Consider the following 14963-nt stretch of genomic DNA (forward strand, 5'->3'; position numbering starts at 1 on the left):
CTCTTCCTTTGCGCTCACGTTTTTAGTCCTTGACATTTTATTGTATAAAAAAGTAATTGTTTGAACAACCTTTGTGATTTTCTGTTTTAAAAACACTCCTTTTGGGGAGTCTAGCTGGCTCATCTAGTGGAGCCTGCAACTCTTTATCTTGGGGTTATGAGTTCAAGCCCCACGTTGGACAATTTATTACAAATAAATAAATAAATACCCTCTTTTAAGGTTTGCTTGTCTATCTCTAATTAATTGTCTATTAGTGTTCTTCAGAGGAAATGAGAGATCATTTCCTCTTAGGTTCTGGAAGGAAATTAGCTGAATAATTAAGAGTATTTATGACTTTTAGTTTTGGGTCTCCTTAAATTATGGTTACACATAGTTTGGTTCCAAGCTAGCCAGAAATGGGAGAGTTTGTGAAAAAAAATAAGTGTAAGATTACCATCTCTGGGTTATTTATAAATTCAGACTGTTTCTCTTGATATCTTCAAAATGTCTATTATTTCAAACTTAAAATCTATTGAATAAAGACTTGATTCTGTTCTAAATGAGAAAAATTCCCCAACTCAAGTGAAAATGTAAATATTATACTCCAATAGGAAGCTACCAGCTGACACCATCTTCATTTAAATTTTTTTGTATGTTATACTATTCCCTGATTCTGTGGGTAAGGATGGCAGATGAAGCATTATGAGCTGTTTATCACTGTCACACAAAGTCAGTCACAGGAAGTAACAAATATTTGCACTCTAAAAAATATTACAATATAAATTCTTTAGACTAGAAACCATGATTTCTCTATGGATCTTTTCTGTGGAAGATCCTCCAAGGAGTAAATACTCAGTCAACATAAATTGATGATGAAAATACCTGAAGTTTAGCTTTGAAAGGGAGCTTTTAAAATAAGTAATCTTGGTTAGCTTTAGGGAAAATCTCTCTCCTGAAATGCTATGTATTGAAAAGCACAGATATTAGTGTGGAGGCACTCAGAGAAGAGTCCAATTTTAGTACATTGTGTGGGGAGTGACATGCGTGGAAGTCCATTAATAGCAATGCATGTTGTGTTCTTTTCATATTATTTTGCTAATGAATTTAGTATCAGATTGATGGGTGCTTGGAACAGAAGACAATTTGCAGAAGTAGTTAGAGCAGCTGTATATATCCCAGCTAAAGGCCTGCAAAGTGATCTCTATTGGACGTCAAGCTCTAGATAGAAAAGGATACTGGCAAACACTTGCTTCTCATCAAGTATGAATTGAACTGGCAACCTTTTTGTTTGTGGATTCATATTTCTTTACAGAGAGTGACATCACCTCAGGAGTAGCATTCAGAAATGTGTGGTTGCTACAATGACCTGGAAGCACTATTGTATTTTAGCGGGTAGGGCAAAGAGATGGCTTTAAGTTCTATGGTATGTGAACTGATTACTTAGGAAGGAGACTTGGCCAGCTCTCAAAGCCAGTAGCATTCCTGTAGAGAAATGCTATTTGGGCAATCAGGTATCTTTTATAGCAGTAGTTTTTAGACATTTTCATAGTAGCTATCTGAAAGAAATACAATTAAATCATAACCTAGTACACACAGATATTATATATATATATATATATATATATATATATATATTATGAAACAAAAAATTTCACAAGACAGTATTTATTTACCCTTCCTATGCTTGATGCCTACAAATATTTTACATTCTATCCTATGCTATTTTTTTTCTTTTCTTTGAGAGTCTACAACCCACTACCTTAATTTCAAGACCACTAATGGTATACCCTACAAATTGAAAAACGGTGTTGCAGAGATCTACATTTCCTGGTAAGAGCAGGATAAAGACAAAATAACTGAAGTGTTGCTCTATTGTGACTTGGTTTCCTTTTATCCTAAGCAGAGCTCAAAATTTCCATGTGTGACTATGGTCCAAATTTCGTTTTAGGAGAGGCTAGACCTGTGTGCCAACCATCCAGGTATAAAGCCTGATAGCCTCCTTTGTCCTCTGTTGTCATGACAGTGAGGGAAGAAAAACTGAGAGCACTCTTTCATTTCCCTCACAGCATTTGGATCCAAAGACTCAAAGTGGCCTCTGTGGTGCATATTAGGAACTCTGTGGTATTACATTACAGTGAACAAGATTCAGTGAGATGAGTGTGAAAGACTCTGCTCTTCCTGTCAAAGTGGGTCATCCCTAAGCTGTGGGATGGTGACTTGCCATATTGGGCCTCCTTGCCCTTGCATGTTGCTGATTGAAGAAAATGTGAAGCCAAGTAGCCTGCATGTTTTGGTGTGGTGCCCAATTTATCATGGTTGTATAAAGTTAACCAAATTCTTGGCTTCTTAGAAGATTGTCAGAATATTGGCTTTTCAGAGTACTTTTAAGGGACATAGTTACTAATGGCAAGCCTTAATTTTCTTCATGTCCTTCACCTGGAGTGCTTGTACCAATTAAATCTAGTCCACAGTTCTCAGCTGAGGGAGGGAAAGGTTAATTGGAAAAAAAAAAGCTTTTGTAGTGATTTTAATATGTCTTCCTAGCAGAGGATGATTATTTGGCTATCCAAGATACCTACCCTGCTCTCTTAAGTCATCAGGAACTGGGCAGAACAGCATTTAGTCACACAGAGGTGAGTTGAGCATGGGCAGTTTTCTGCTGTCATCCTTCTGGTTCACGTGCTATTCTCATGAGCATTTGTTCACCGGCTTGACTGAAAAAGCCAGAGTTTAGCTTCATCCTTGATTTCGTTGTGTTGATCCAGTGACAATTACAGAATGGCTTGAGTAATGAATTGGAGATTTATACTTGTAGGATCTGGGTGAACCCTATGAACAGAGCTCAGGAATTTGTTTCTTGTTTCTTTTGGTCCTCAAAAGAGGACATGGATAGATATTCTGACTTTTAGTTAGAGTGTCCATGTAGGTAGAAGGAGGCACAGCTAGCCTGTCGCTGGTTTTGCCGTTTAGGGACTTGCCCAGGAGTCTCTGGAGCTGGAGTTGTCAGAATTCATTCAGAGTCATAGGATGGCTCATCCTATTGTACTAGTTAGGCTGGGCTGGTGAGTGGCTGAACACTTGACCTCTAACTTCCAGGTGACCATAGTGGCAGTAGTACTGGACCCACCTGCTCCGGTGGGATAGTTGTGGGATATGAAGCACAGTCCAAAACTCCCACTTATCTGCTATGGTAAAAGTGGTTTCCTTTGGAATGACTCTTAGCCTTTCTATAGTAAAGGAGCTTTGTCTGCAGCAATGGCAGCTGCAGGTGAAAGCACATTTTTCCCCCTTGTTCCCTAGTATTAGTCAAAGCAGGGTAGGATCTACCCAGCTTGACAAGATGTTGTTTCAGCCAGGACCCAGTATCTCTTCCTCTGGTATTTCTCCCAGGCTTCTAATAAATAGTATTTGCTGTTGAATGCACTTGAGGTGCCATAAATCCTTTACTTTGGAAGAGACTTGCAACTATTCAGCTTTCACTTTTTCTCAGCATTTTTTTTTCTTTTTTAATGTTTATTTATTTTTGAGAGACAGAGCATGAGAGAACACGCGAGCACACACATGAGCAGGGGAGGGCAGAGAGAGAGAGAGAGAGAGAGAGAGAGAGAGAGAGAGAGAGACACAGAATCTGAAGCGGGCTCCAGGGTCTGAGCTGTCAGCACAGAGCCCAATGTGGGACTCAGACTCATGAACCGCGAGATCATGACCTGAGTCCAAGTCATACACTTAACCAGTTGAGCCACCCAGTCGTCCCTGTCTAAGCATATTATTGAAGCAGACTGGAACTGGCACTTCTTAAACTCACTGTTTGGGTGGGTTTGTCTTGACTCAATGGTCTCAGCCTAAAAAATACCTCTCTAAAGCAACTTTCTCAGATCATTCTAAAGTAAGACCCTCTTATTAATCCATACCGCAGTACCATGGTTACTTCCTCCGTAACATATATGGCCCAGGAAACTGTAAGAGAGTGTGAATGTGTATCAATAATTGCATTTACATTTAGTATAACTATTGACATGTTTGAATTTATGTCTATCCTCTTATATTTTTGTTTCCTGTTTTTTTCCCTCTCTTTTCCAATCTTCCATTTCCCATTTCCTGCTTTGTTTCAGGTTACTTGAATGTTTTTTTTAGTATTCCACTGTAAGTTATTAATTATGCTTTTGACTATCTTTGTGTAGTTTTTTAGGGATTCTAAGGTTGTAAGGTTTACAATATACATACTTAACTTTTCGTAGTCTTCTTAGAATCAGTATTTTATCACTTCAAGTAGAATGTAGAAATCATGCCACCATATAAGTTTGTTTACTCTCCCAGTTTTGCAGTTATTGTACTCTATTATATCTACATATATTGAAACCCCATCAGATAATGTTACATTTTTCACTTTCAACTGCTAAGCATATTTTAAAGAACTCAAGCAGAGAACAATTTTGTTGTTTTTATTGATATGTTTATCATTTCTATTGCTTTCTCTTTATTCTTCTTGTATAAAGTTTCTTCGTAGTATAATTTTCCTTCTGTCTGGAAAACTTCCTTTAGTAACTCTTTTAGAACAGGTCTCCTGGCAACACATTTTCTTAGGTTTTTTTTTTTTTTTTTCAACTGACAGTGTCTTTATTTTGCTTCATTCTGAAAAGATATTTTTATTGGATATAGATTCTATGTTGACATTTTCTTCTTCTCAGCACTTTTAAAAAGTTGTATCAGTTCCTTCTGGCTTCTAGGGCTTCTAATGAAAAATCCACAGCCCTATGAATTGTTAATCCCCCATAAGTGACATGTGATTTCTTCTGAATGATTTCAAGATATTTTTTCTGATCTTCAGTTTCTATACTTCAATATTCAGATAAATTGAAATGATGTATTGGGTGTGGATTATTTTTGTTATTATCCTATTTGAGCTTACTATACTTGAATCTGTAGTTTTATCTATTTCACTAAATTTGGAAGTTTCCAAATATTTTTCAAATATTTTTTTCAGCACTGTACCCTTTTTCTCCTTTCCTTCTGATACTCTAATGACAGGAATGCTAGACTTCTTGTCACTGTCCTATAGGTCTCTGAATCTTGTTAATTTTTTTTCCTCTTTATTGTTCATATTAGATCGTTTCAGTTGATCTATCCTAAAGTTCAAAGACTCTTTTTCTGTCATCTTCATTTTGCAATTGAGAGAGCATCTGTGATCTTTTTCTTGTTGTTTATTTTTCTGTTTCAAGACTGTTCCTTGTTAAAGCATTTTTGTAATAGCTAATTTAAAGTCTTTGTCAGATAATTTCAACATTTGTATTATTTCAGTGTTTGTGACTCTTAGTTATCTTTTCTCATGTGAGTTGAGATTTTCCTGGTTTTTCATTTGCCCAGAAATTTTTATTTCACTTTAATCTGGACATTTTAAATACTATGAGATTTTGAGTTTTGTTTAAATTCTATGGAGAATGTTGATAATTTTGTTTTAGCAGGCAATTGTAGTTAGGTTCAGGTCACAAGTTACAGGCTGTATATTCTATAGTTGGAATGCTAGTTTTATTTTCAGATTTGTCCTGTGTATGTATCAGAGGCCAGTCTTGGACCTAGGCACAGCCCTATGTGTTAATTTAGTTCATAATTTCTTTTGTATGCTGATTAAAGTCAGATACATATATGTGCAGCTTGGGGATGAGCCCAGAATTTCATAACAATTTTATGGGATTACCTTTCTGAGCCCTTTTCTTTCCATGATGTTGATGGTATTTTTCATTTCCCTGCAGTTGCCTTTTTTGGCCCTCCAGGTAGCAAGCTGTGGCTTTATTTACTGTACTCTCATGCCTATTTCTGTAACTGCCTATGTTCAAGGCCAAGTGGTGAGAGCACAGAGAGAGCAAAATAAATGCAGTGGGAGTTCACCAAACCCTCATGGGACCACAATTATTTTTTAAGCTAATTTCTTTTTTTTTTTTTTTTTTTTTTAAATTTTTTTTTTTTTTTTTTTTAATTTATTTTTGGGACAGAGAGAGACAGAGCATGAACGGGGGAGGGGCAGAGAGAGAGGGAGACACAGAATCGGAAACAGGCTCCAGGCTCCGAGCCATCAGCCCAGAGCCTGACGCGGGGCTCCAACTCACAGACCGCGAGATCGCGACCTGGCTGAAGTCGGACGCTCAACCGACTGCGCCACCCAGGCGCCCCTTAAGCTAATTTCTTAATTGTCTAATTGCCATATATTTTTTAAAGTGCAAAAATTATAAGTATACATTTAGGTGAGTTTTCAGGAAGTGAATATACCCATGTAAGCAGTGCCCAGACCAACAAGCAAAACATTACCAGACCACAGAGGTCTGCTCTTTTCCCTTCCTACTCTCCAAGAGTAACCACTATCATGACTTTTAATACAATAAATTAGCTTTGATTGTTTTTGAACAATATATGTGGCGTATTTTTTCTTTTGCTTATGTTTATGAGATTCATTCCTGTTGTGTTGCATCTGTGTTTAGCTGCAGATTTTTTTTTAAACATCTCATTTATTTTTGAGAGAGAGAGAGAGGGAGAGAGAATGAGCGGGGGAGGGGCAGAGGGAGGAGGAACAGAGGAACTGAAGTGGGCTCTGCACTGACAGCAAAGAGCGAGATGCAGGGCTTGAACTTATGAACCGTGAGATCATGACCTGAGCTGAAGTCAGATGCTTAACCGACTGAGCCACTCAGGTGCCCCTCAGCTGCAGATTTTTAAAAAACTTTTCATTGCTTTATGATATTCTTGTGTATGAATACATTAAAATTCATTTAAGGCTCTTCTGCTGTAGACAGAAATTTGGGTTATTTCCAACCTAGAATCATTGTGAATAGGGGTTATCATATGCACATTCTTGTGTATCTTGTCTAAGTATTTCTGTTTGATGTATACTGAAGAGTCACATTGCTGATATGCCTGTGTTCAGCTTTAGTGGATATTGCGAAGTAGTTTCCAAAGTTATACCAATTTCTACTCACGGTATCAGTATGAGAGTCCCACTTGCTCTAATCCTTGACAATACTTAGTATGATCTGTCTTTTTCATTTTAGCTTTTCTGGTATGTGTGACATGGCAGACATTATGACATTATGTTTATGACGTTAGTTTTCATTTCTTTAATGACTAGTGAAGGTTAAGCATCTTTTCATGTGTTTATTTTCCAGTTAGTATCCTCTTTTGTAATGTACATTTTGACATTCATTGCCCATTTTACAGTTGGGCTTGTTACTGTTTCTGGTGGTGTTTCTTTATATAATCTGGATGTATGTCTTTGTCAGGTATACATACTGCAATATCTTCTCTTACACTAAGCTTTGTCTTTTCATTATGTATAATTGTCTTTTGATAAACAAGAGTTTTCATCTTAATAAAACTTAATTTGCCAATCTCTTATTCTATAGGTTTTTTTTATATCCTATTTTAAAAAGAAAAACCTCTGCCTACCACAAGATCATGCAGATATTTTCTGTTGTTATCTTCTAGAAGCTTTATTGTTTGCCATTAGCATTTAGGTCTGAATTTTCCCTGGAATGTATTTTTTTGTATTAGGTGTGAAGTTGGGGGTTGGGTATAAAAGATTCATTTAATTTTCTTTCTTTATTTTTTAGTGTAGATGTCTAATTGATCAAGTACCATGTGTTGGAAAGGTGGCTCTTTCCCTAGTTACTTCAGCAGTAAATTTATCATAAATCAAGTGCTTACATAAACAATGGATCTATTTCTGGATGCTCTCTTCTGTTCCCAGAATTTGTCCCATCAGAATTTGTCTTTCCCTCTACCAATAATACATTGCTCATTAGTGTCGATTTAGAAGAAATCTTGAATCTGGTGGTGTAAATCCTTTACATATTTTCTTTCTTTCCTTCTTTCTTTCTTTCTTTCTTCCTTGACATTTAGAAACAATTTTTAATGTTTATTTATTTTGAGAGAGATTGAGAGCAAGCAGGGGAGGTGCAGAAAGAGAGGGAGAGAGAGAATCCTAAGTGGGCTCTGCACTGTCAGCACAGAGACCAATGCGGGGCTCGACCCCATGAACTGTGAGATCATGACCTGAGCCCAAATCAAGAGTACAATACTTAATCAACTGAGCCACCCAGGTGCCCCTACATATATTCTTCTTTTAGATTGTTTGGGTCATTCTTGGTCCTTTGTGTTTCCATAAAAATTTTAGAATTTGCTTGTTAATATCCACAAAATGGAATTTTCTGAGATTTTGATTGAGATTATATTTTGGGAAAATTGATATCCAATCTATAAAAACATTACATTTCCTACTTATTTTAGTGTCTTTAATTTCTCTTAGTAATGTTTTGTAGTTTTCTGTGAAGACTTTTATACTTTCTGTTAGATTGATTTCTAGTATTTATTTTTATGTTTTTGTAAATTATATTTTAAGTTTTCTTTTCTTTTTTTTCTGTTTTATTTATTTTCAAGAGAGAGACAGAGACAGAGTGCAAGCAGGGGAGGGGAAGAGAGAGAGGGAGACAAAATCCGAAGTAGGCTCTGAGCTGTCAGCACAGAGCCCAATGCAAACCGTGAGATCATGACCTGAGCTGAAGTCGGTTCTTCAACCAACTGAGCCACCCAGGCTTTAAGTTTCATTTTCTAAATGTCTCTTGCTAGTATATAAGAAAACTATTCATTTATGTATATTAATTCACCTTGTAGCTAGGGATCTTGCTAAATTCACTTATTAATTCTATTAGATTTGTGGCTTCTCTTGGAGTTTTAGTAACACAATCATGTTTTCTGTAAATAATTTCAGTTTTATTTCTACTTCCTTTTCATATAACTTTATTTTAATTTTCCAGCTTTATTGAGATATAATTGACCAATAGCATTGTAGTAGATTAAGGTGTAAAATGTGGTGATTTTTAGCCTTCTATGTTAGAAAATGATTACCACAGCAGGATTAGTTAACACCTCTGATACCTCACATAATTACCACTTCCTTTTTGTGGTAAAAGCATTTAAGAGAAAACTCAGCAACTTTCAAGTATACAATACAGTATTGTTATATTATATCCCCACAGGCTATTTATCTTATAACTGAAGTCTGTGCTCTCTATATACCTTTAATTTTTATTTCTTGTTGCATTAGCTAGCACCTCTAGTACAATATTGAATAAAAAAGCATATTTTCACTAGGTTTTTTGTTCGTTTGTTTTTTAATTGTAAATGCCCTTATCAAATTAAAGAAGTTCCTTTTGATTTCTCAGTTTTCTGAGTTGGCTTTCATGTGAGTGTGTGTGTGTGTGTGTGTGTGTGTGTGTGTGTGTGTGTGCGTGCGCGCGTGCGCGCACATGCACACGTTTATTTAAATGATCAAAGGGTTTTTAATTTTATTACATACTTTTCTGTATATATTGAAATCCTTTTTTTCCCTTTAATATGTTAGTTAACATTTAAATTAAATTCATTTATTTTTGAATGTTAATCCATCCTTGAATTTTTGGAATAAACTTAATGTTGATGTGTTATCCTTTTTATAGAGAACTGGGTTGGGTTTGCTAATATTTTCCTTAAGATATTTTTGTCTGTACTCAAAAAAAGAGTTTGGCTTATAATATTATGTTCTTGTCAGGTTTTGGTTGCAGACTATAGTATTTACATAAAACAAGTTAGGAAGTATTCCTCTTTTCCTACCTTTGGGAAAGTTTGTCTATGATTGGTGCTATTTTTTTTCTTTAGGCGTTAGAAAGAATTTACCTGGCTATTTGGGCCAGAAGTTTTCCCTGTGGAAAGGTTATAAATTAAATATTCAGTTTCTTTCTTTGTGGGAAGATTTTAAATTAAGTATGCAGTTTTTCCATTTCTTCTTGTGTCCATTTTGGTAATACGTGTTTTCACAAGATTTATCCATTTCATCTAATTTTTCAAATTTATTGATAAGTTGTTTACCATATCCTCTTATTATCTTCGTAATATCTGCCTTTTCATCTAGGTTTTCAAATTTATCAATGTGAAATTGCTCATCATATCCTCTTACCTTTGTAATGTCTGTAGTATCTAGAGGAATGCTGCATTTTTCATTTCTGTTAGGGTTATGTTTGCCTATTCGTCTTTGCTTTAAAATCTGTATTTCTAGAGGATGATCACTTTCATTTATCTTAACAAAAAGGAATTTTTGGATTTGTTCATATATTGCCTTATTTCAAAATACTTCAGGTATTTTGTGATTAACATTTTATAATTAATCTTGGGTTTATGGTTAGAGAATATGTGCTATGTGATTTAAATACTTTGATATTTATTGAGACTTGCTTTTTGACCCAGTTTAAGGGAAATTTTGGTAAATGTTCTATATGTGCCTGAATATAATGTGTGTTTTGTAGTTTTGGGTATAGAGTTCTATACATACCAATTAGATTAAATTTGTTAAATCTTGGTGCTCAAAACTTTTATTTCTCTTGATTTTTTACTCTTGTGTTCTATCATTTATTGATATTTATCATTTAAAATATACTATTATGATTGTGGCTTTGTCTATTTCTCTTCCTAGTTCTGTCAGTTTTTGCTTTTAAAGGCTATATTATTAGTTGTATACAAAATTAGAATTGTGATCCATCTTAGATAAACCAGAACTTCTGATCATTACTAAATGCTCTTTTTCTACTATATCTTGTCTTGAGTTCTACTTAGACTGATGTTATAAGAAAATGGTTGGTAAATTTTTTTTTCGTCCTTTTACTTTCAATTATTCTGTATGTTTATATTTGAGGTGTGTTTCTTGTGGACAGCATATTGTTGTTGTTTTTAACTTGCAGTCTGATGGCATTTGTCTTCCAATTATAATATTTAGTCTATTTACATTAAATACAATTAGTAATATTTGTAGATTTAATTTTATCATCTTACTATATTTTTCTACCTGTTTTATGTTTGCCAATTCTTCTCTCTTAACTTCTGTTACTAGTCAATCTTTTTATTTTATTCCCTCCATTTTACCTTGCTAACTATATATTTTTCATTTTTTAATGGCTATCCAATAAAGTCTACTATAAAATTATACTTTTTATCTCTTTCCAGCAAGGAAATTGCATTTGTTCCTTTCTCACCATTTGTGCTATTGTTGTACTGTATTGTAATACTTCCAAGTGAAATAAGTCAATCAGAGAAAGACAAATACCATATGATTTTACTAATGTGGATTTTATGAAACAAAACAGATGAACATATGGGAAGGGGGTGGGGAAGAGAACCACAAGAGGCTCTTGACAATAGAGAGCAAACTGAGGGTTGATGGAGGGAGGAAGGTGGGAGATAGGCTAGTGGGTGATGGATATTAAGGAGGGCACTTGTGATGAGCACTGGGTGTTGTGTGTAAGTGATGAATCACTAAATTCTACTACTGAAACCAATATTGCACTGTATGCTAACTAACTAAAATTTAAGTTAAAAGGTACTTCCAGGCTCTAATTCTTATAAGAAATTATTGTTATTTTTTCCCTGCCTATATATATTGTTTTACTCTGATATTAGTCTTTTCTGGTATATTTCATTTCTTCCTAAATTTCCATATCACTGTTAGACAATTTTCCTTCTACCTGAAAGATATCCTTTAGTATTCTTTATAGTAAGATTCTATTGGTGATTTTCTTTCCAGTTTTATTTTCCTAAAAATATTTGCTATTTTACTTCATTTTAAAGGATATTCTCATTGGTTATAGAATTCTAGGTTGATAATTACTTTCTTAAAGCTCTTTAAAGTTATTGCTTTGTTCTCTGATTTCCACTGTTTTTCATGAGAGATCAGCTATCAGACTTATAACTCCTTAAAAAGTAATGCATTTTTATTCCTCTGACTTTTTTCAGATTTCTTCTTTAATTATATTTTATTTTAAGCAGATTAAAAAAAAACAACATCTGTCCTCTTATGTCAGTTTCTTTGTGTTTATCCTGCTTGGGGTAACTTAGATGTTCTTAATTAGATTTGTGGCTTGATATCTTTTCTCAATTTGGGAAAATTCTTGGCCATTATTACTTTGAATTTTACTTCTTCTTATGTTCTTTACCCTTTCCTTCTGGAATTATAAACATTTGTATGTTAGACACTTTTTTCCTAACCACGTTTTATTGTCTTTTTTCTGTATTTTTCATTATTTCTCTTTCATATTTTCTTTTCATATTTTCTCTTTCATTATTTCTCTCTGTTTTAGTCTGTGGATTTATTTTCAGGTTCATGATCTCTTCTAATATTTTGTCTAATCTGCATTAGCCACATCTATTGAGTTCTTGATTTCAGTTATTTTTAATTCTAGAGTATCATTTAATTTTTTTATAGATCCCAGTCCTCTGGTAATTCACAATCTTTTCTTCTACTTTTGAAACCACATTAATCACATTACTTAAAAGTTTGTGCCCTATGAGTCTTTTATATTTTTTGAGATTATGTTTATTTTTTTCCCTTGGTTTTTGGTTATCTGATCATACCTCCTAGCTTGTCTGATGATCTTTGCATATAAAAATTAAAAAGCCTTTGTGTGATATTGTGCTTTTCCAAGGAGTATTTAATTTTCTTCTTGTGGATAATTAGACTAAAGTTAATTCACCTTGATCTAATCAGGAATTGAGACAATTTGTAGTTGGGTTTCTACCTTTGTGATAGCTAGCCTCTGTCTGTTTGGCCCTTACTCTATAAAAAGCTATTTAGAGGTTCAAATAAAATTCTGGAATAATTCTTATATGGTCCCTAAACTCCAGTTTTTGCCTTCTTGACACCATAAGATCATAAGAACTTGGCATCCAACATTGTTTAATTTTTTAGTGTCCATGTTGATACTTTCTGCTTGTTTGTTTTTTTGCAGGGGGAGGGGGTTTTCACTACATGAAAAGGAATCTGCAAATGCCTCAAGGGTTAAAAGTGTAAAACAATATAGTTTTTACCTTACTGCATTTACGAACTGTCCAGGAACTTGGCTTCTGATGTCATGGTTATTTTGACAGCTCCCAAGGGCAATTTTTGTTTCCCATCCACTAGAGTACTTAGTGCTCTGATCCAGAGCTTTGTGCTCTGTGTCTCAGCCCAGTGCTACTCAGGATCACTAGATGCTTTAAGTGAAAAAGGGGTAGATATCACAGACAGGATTTAATTTATTGCATTTCTCTTCTTAACAATATCTTGAGTTTTAAGTTAAAAACATTTGGTTGGTTCCTGGTCCCTTTATCAAACAGTTTTTCAAATTATTTTATTTACCTTGTATAGTTTTTCTCAGCAGGATGGGTGCTTTGATGCAAGCCCCTCTATCATGGTAGAACTGGGGGCCCTCTCAGGATGCTATTTTGGTTAACAGGTTATTTGGGGGTGGGTTGAGTTAACTATCTTGTTACTTTACAAAGTAATATATGAAGATATATTGCACTTTCAAATATATTTATACTCCTCTTTATATGAATTTCTTACATGTATTTGGACCTAACCATTATTTCTTTGGTATTTAAAAGTACGAAAAGAATTTGTTAGTGAAGTTCATTTGACATGTACAAATTGATAAATCTCCATTTGAACACTTACATTAATCTCCCTAGCTAAACCTATACTGTTTTGAAATTTAAAAATCACCAAAAATACCATTACTGTTTTCTAAAATGAAGTTGGTTATACCTGGTACAAAGCAAATCTTCTAGTTATATGCATCCCGAGAATCCAGATAAAAATGGCAGTTTTAGTGGGCTATAATATTCTTCCCCACTTTGTGTTCTAAACCATGATTAATGTTTTCCTTTGTAATAAACTGGTGCCAGTTTCCTTTAACAATGGGTAAAGGGGTCGATAAAGGGAAGTCAATATCATTTAAAAACTCGCATTCATGTATATCTTGTAGTGAGAGTAGTAAATAACTAGGCATAGAAAATAGCTTTGTAAGTGGGGTATAAATAATTTTTTAAAGAATTTTGACTTATTCACTTTTTTCCTGAAATTTTCTTGTCTCCCTGGATAATGTGATGAATTGGTATAATATAATATTCAATTAGTAAAATCAGCAGCAGCAGATATATCAGTGCTTGTCCTAGTGGATCCACTCCTGGAAACTTGGGTCAAATGAACCAGTTGTAATGACAGTTGAATAGTAAGGACCTGGATAAGCACACCTATTTAAACAGAATGAAGATTTATTTATTGTTATTAACAATCCATTATATTTTATAATCATGAAACCCTCAAAAGTTAAATATTTTCTGAAACAAGAATGAAATATAAGTAAAAGTACCGAGTAATTATTTCAAGGGCTATAGAATCCTTAGATATCTTTTGACTTATCTCCCCTTTGGCCCTGCCGATCAAAGACATATCTTTCAAATTTTTGTCTATATCATAAATTGCTTTGATTTCAAGTGGTTTGTACATAATTTATAAAGACATTGCAAATCATGTATTCTTTTGATTTGAAAGTATTAAAATACAAACCCGGAAGTCAAAGTCAAGTGGCCAGTGACCTAGTTCCAGGTACATGTTGCTGTCACGCAAGGCTCTTATCTTCTCCGGACTCCAATTTCCTCCTTCATTAAATGAGACATTGAAAGCATTTACCTTACTTTCTCAGAGTCATTACAGGGACCGGATTAGAGGTAGTATGTGAAAGTCTTTTCCCGAAGTGAAACTATCACGCAGATGTAGGGGGCTATTATTATTGTTCTCATCATCATTATTGGTGCTGATGATAGTGGATGGCTATAGCACTGCTCAGAAGCATAAAACAGTTTTGAGACAAATTTTCTATAGCTTTTCTAGTGATAAAAATGAAGTCTGCCTTCCTATATGTAACTTATTGGTATCTAGTGTATTTTTGTTTTTGTTATTCTATTTGTTTGAAAAAAAAATGGCTCCAAATTTGCTCTGTGGATGTCAGGAGATCAAACCAGTAACATGTTTGGATTACTTCTTTGACAGTAACAATGAGTTATAAATTCAGTGAATTTAACAAACTGGGACAGAACTCTATGTTATTAAGAATAGGTCCCCTAAGGTCTCTGAATGCATTTTACTCATTGTT

General features: G+C 34.4%; 1 protein-coding gene across 37 annotated transcripts in view; it reads left to right on the forward strand.

The window, feature by feature from the left end:
• The window catches only part of ZBTB20 (zinc finger and BTB domain containing 20), a 777866-nt gene that overhangs the window by 166969 nt on the left and 595934 nt on the right, over positions 1-14963 (forward strand). The window lies entirely within an intron of this gene.

The sequence above is a fragment of the Neofelis nebulosa genome, chromosome 5 (assembly GCF_028018385.1).
Source record: "Neofelis nebulosa isolate mNeoNeb1 chromosome 5, mNeoNeb1.pri, whole genome shotgun sequence".
NCBI classification, from domain to species: Eukaryota; Metazoa; Chordata; class Mammalia; order Carnivora; family Felidae; genus Neofelis; species Neofelis nebulosa.